Here is a 5301-nt window from a genome sequence, read left to right as displayed (position 1 = left end):
CAATCCTCTTTACATTGTGTTGCCATGCCTTGAGAATTTTACAAACCTCATGTACCTCACTTAGATGGTAACTTCTTGTTGTCTTACTGTTTAATTGCTTTTCTCTGGTTACAGGTGAAGTGAGGCTGTGTGTGTGCATGTGTGTGTATATGCATGTGTGTGTGTGTGTGTGTGTGTGTGTGTTTGTATTTTTTGACCACTAAGTATTCCCCTTTTGTGCTTTTATGATCTATAATATATTTTGCCTACATTTTTATTTCTATTGCAAAGTTTTTTTTTTCCTTGTTGAATTTAGGTGTTCTTGATATATTTTGGAATATAATTCTCTATTAGTTATATCTCTGGCTATGTTGTCTCTCTGGCTTATTCATCTGTTATGCTGTTTTTGAACAAATTGTTCATTTTAGAGTTAACATATTTATGTCTATTTGATTACTGGCATTTTCATCTATTGTAAAAATTCTTTCCAACATTAGGGATATGTTTATTAAATACACTTCTTTCCCATTGTATGTAAAGATACATTTGTTGACCTGGATCTCTTTCTAGCCTATTCAACATTTCCACTACTAATTCAAATATTACACATTTTTCTAACTACTAGAACTAATTATATCTAGTTATATTGAACTTCATAATAAGCTATCCTGCTCATTTTGGATGTGATCTTGACTGATCTTGGCCCTTTTTTCTTCTTAGAATTTTAGGGCTTGCTATAAAAATCTATAGAAATAGACTGATTTTATTTATATTTATTTATTTGATATTTTTTGAATTTTGAGATACATTTGAAGAGAAAGAGGTCTTCAGTTTTGAGTTATTTTTCACTTTTTATCACTGATTTGTTTTGTTTATATTCTCTTTATACTGCGGTAGTGTCTCTAAATAGAAGATTAATCAAATTCCAATCTTCCTCATAATTATGTAGAACTCTATACAGTTTATGTTATTACTCATTTATCTTCTCTGTATCCTAGTGTGCTTTCAGAAATTTTTATTATATATAAGCAAAGAAAAATAATTCTATAGCATTCCATGATACTCATGCTTCCCTTTTGGTATCTCTCAAAGAGGAAAAGACAATTCCCCAACAGGACACAATACCCACATTCTGCATTCAATCTTGAAAGGTCCTGCAGTTTGACCTTTAAGCATTTGACTTAGGGTCACTTAGAAATTTGGCCCAAACTCAATGACCTTTAAATCTAAGGATATCTCTTGTGACTTAAGATCAACATATCTTTTTCCATACCCTGTCTTTCTAAACAATTCCCTACCACTTGAAGGACCTATCTCTACCACAGAGTTGCTAATTAATAAGATGACCCCCAAACTTCAGTCAGCTAAAGGAAGTCCCAAACCATGGCACCAAAGAGGTTTTTTACTGAATCGTTAAGATACATCAAAGACTACATTTAAATACTACTATAATCCTCATGGGTTTTAAAATGTCATTCTCAAATGCACCCAGGAGAGATCATTATCAAGATCCTAGAGCAAGGAAAACAAGAATGTAAAATACATGTGTATTTCAGTTTCAGAAATGTGCATTTCCTTCTTTGGAAAGTTTTCCTGGTTGCTTATTATACATCCTCCTTGTGTTGGCATACTGGACTATGCATCTTCTACTCTGAGCACTGAATAATTTCCAACTAGATAACGAAATTCACCACAATTGACAAACCATATGGCCTGAATCCTCTTACAAGTTCAAAATGACTACCAAGGAAACATAAATCAACAAAGATGAATACATTTTAAGTAACTAGAAAACATGAGATTTTGTAGGTAAGGACATTTACTTATATCTGGTACAACAGTAGTCAAATTATGCCTGATTTCAGAGTCTTAATTCTTTACAGGGAATCCAATTTTTTATCTTTTTTGTCACTGATGTTTGTTTCAAAATATAAGCAAAAATAATAATGAAATATTAATAGAAACAATGGAGCTAAATTTTATTGAAATTTATTGAGGTGATAAATATATACATATAAAATGCTTGTCCATATATAATCTTATTTAAAGCAACAATGACTAAAAGGTTTTTTCTGTATTTTTCTCATATTTACAAAATATACACATATAAGCAAAGAAAAGGAAAAACTACAGTTATATAATTTACTATAAATAAGAAATGGCAGAATTAAGCTTGATATAGAACTATCACTTCACAAGGATCTGATTCTAGACCTTGGATTCTGGTCTAGAATCCAAGGTCTAGAATCATGATTTTTGATTGATTATAGATTACATATTTTATTTTATTAATTTTATAAAAATATAAGTCAGATCAAACCAAATGAATCAAGATAGCTTAAGTACTTATACATATTTTTGTCTTAAAATTGCTTTTTACATGTTGCTACTTGAGTATGGTTTAATTATTTTGTTCTGTACTTTCAGGCACATTGCAGCTTATGTTCTGTAGTTTGCCTTTGTTTCATTTAGTAATAAATTCTCATTTCTTATTAAACAGTCCATGGCATCAAATGTTTTTATTAATGTTCTTTCATTCATTTTATTTTATACTAGGCCCTTAATTAATATCTCAATCTATCATTTCTCTGAACACTTTCAGCTCAGTTATTTCTCTCTGAAAACTTCTAGCTCAATCTTTTTCTTTCTCTTTCACGAAAAAATAAATATAATTCCTTCTTTTCTTTTAATTCTCAGTAATAATCTGGCTCAAAGATGCAAAAGCAAGTTCAAATGCTCCCTTTCTATGAAGACTTTGTTAAAACAACAAGAACCAGAATTATCTATATTCACACAGCTTGCTGTCTACATTAATGTGACTTTATTGTTACATTTTCTTTAGCATAATTTCACTGTTCCAGTAGATTCTTGCTCAGGAAAATAAATTCTATTACAAGAATTTCCTGAAAGACTCACTAAAAGTTTATGTATTTATTTTTTAAGTATAGTTAGTATACAATATTATATTAGTTCCTGGTGTATACTAATTCAACATTTCAATATCTTACAATGTGATTACCTCACTAAATCTAGTAATCATTTGTTACCATGCAAACTTATCACAATATTGTTAATTATATTCTTCTTTAACTTTTTCATCCACTTGTCCCCACCTCCCTTCCCTCTGGCAACCAGCAATTTAATCTCTGTTTCTAAAAGTCTATTTTTATTTTGTTTGTTCACTTGTTTTGTTTTTTCAGATTCTGCATATAAGTGAAACCATACTGTATTTGTCCTTCTCTGTCTGACTTATTTGACTTGCATTACACCCTCTAGTTTCATCCATATTGTCACAAATGACAAAATTTCATTTTTTTATTGTTTTTCATTGTATAAATATACTACATCTTTTTTATCCATTTATCTATTAATGGACACCTAGGTTTCATCCGTATCTTGAGTATTGTAAATCATGCTGCAATAAACATAGGATGTATATATTATAATCAATGGTGAAAAGCTGAAAACTTTTTCTTTAAGATCAGAAGCAAGACAAGAATATCCACTCTCACCACTATTATTCCAAATAGTATCGAAAGTCCTAGCCACAGCAATCAATCAAAAAAAAGAAATAAAAGCCATCCAAATTGGAAAGAAGGAAGTAAAACTGTCACTATTTGTAGTTTACATGATACTACATATGGTCAAACATATGGTGACAGAAGAAGACTTGATTTTGGGTGGTAAACACACAGTGCAATATATGGACGATGTATTACAGAATTGTTTACTTGAATCTTTTATAATCTTATTAACCAATGTTATCCCAATACATTTAATAAAAAAAGAGAAGAAAACCCTAAAAACTCTACCAAATGGTAATATAAATAATATATTAATTCAGTAAAGTAGCAGGATATAAACTAAATGCATAGAACTGCTATGTTTCTATATACTAGTCACAAACAATCAGAAGGAGAAATTAAGAAAACAACCCCATTTACAATTATATCAGAAAAATAAAATACCTAGAAATAAATTTAACCAAAGGTGAAAGACCTGTACTCAAAAAACTATAAGACATTGAAGAACAAAATTGTAGATGACACAAATAAATGGATACACTGTGCTCATGAACTGGAAGGATTAAATTGTTAAAAACTCATACTACCCAAAGCAATCCACAGATTCAATGTAATTTCTTTCAAAATACCTATATTTACCTCAGAACCAGAACAAAATATCCTAAAAATTACAAGGAATAAACAAAGACAACAAATAGGCAAAGCAATCTTAAGAAGAAAAGAATTGGAGATATCATACTCCTTGATTTTGTCACAGCTAATCAAGCCTTAATAGAATCAACAGACATTTTAATATCATGTACTGCTTGACCTCAGAAATTTGCCTTGTTTTTCCTCAAAATTATAAACTATTATATTATGACCTTTTTCCAATCTTAATCAAATCTCTCATAGCTAACTAAATGGAGCAGAAATAAATGTAAATAAGTATAGCGAAAATAAAATAACTGAATTCATTCACAACAAGTTATTCATTGATTTTAAAACTTTCTGTATTAATAAACAAATTATTTTAATTTGGATATTTATTTATCATTTTCAAGCCTTTTTTGTATAGACAACTGTCTTTTCCTCTAAACTAAACTATATCAAATATCAATGCAAGAAGATACAAATATCAATGTCCAGAGCAAAAATGTTCTATTCTTATTTATTAAAAATGTGAATGAAAGCCAGATATCAGTTGTAATTCTCACTTTATTAAAGATAAGGGGAGAGGAGGGAATTGGGTAACAAAATGCTATAAAAATTTTTTTTTTCATACCTACAGCATCTGATATTCCTAGGTGGTCTCCCATCCAAGTACTAACCAGGCCCAACCCTGCTTAGCTTTCGAGATCAGAGGAGATTGGGCACGTTCAGGGTGGCATGGCCGTAGACGCTATAAACCTTTTGAACAAAAGAATAAGTATCATTGTGTTCTTCCACAGGGCTCGGGGAAAGAGTGGGAGGGAGTGAGAACAACTAAACAATGATCATGATTTTGTAAATTAGACACATCCAGAGTTTGTAAAATTAGCAGTATTCTCCAATGTTATGGAAGGCCTACAGAAATTAAACATGGAAACAATTCACAGCAAACACAAAGAGAATTGAAAAAACACTTGTAAACAAAACAACAAATGTTATAAAAATACTGCTTAATACAGTTGAGGTTATGACAGCATTGAACCAGTATATTCAGAAAAATAATTATGATCAGAAAAATAAATTTTATAAAAGAATGTATATTATTTCTGACATAAATTTACAATCTGATATTTTTTGATGTATTTGCAGAATTGTACAGCCATCATCA

General features: G+C 30.1%; 1 pseudogene; it reads right to left on the bottom strand.

The window, feature by feature from the left end:
- Positions 1-4764: 4764 nt before the first annotated feature.
- On the bottom strand, positions 4765-4883 carry LOC111738380 (annotated as a pseudogene).
- Positions 4884-5301: the final 418 nt, after the last annotated feature.

This window comes from Pteropus vampyrus, unplaced genomic scaffold (assembly GCF_000151845.1).
Source record: "Pteropus vampyrus isolate Shadow unplaced genomic scaffold, Pvam_2.0 Scaffold37, whole genome shotgun sequence".
Classification (NCBI taxonomy): Eukaryota; Metazoa; Chordata; class Mammalia; order Chiroptera; family Pteropodidae; genus Pteropus; species Pteropus vampyrus.
Note: the sequence above shows the minus strand (reverse complement) of the source record. Positions and strands in the feature narration are given on the sequence as shown.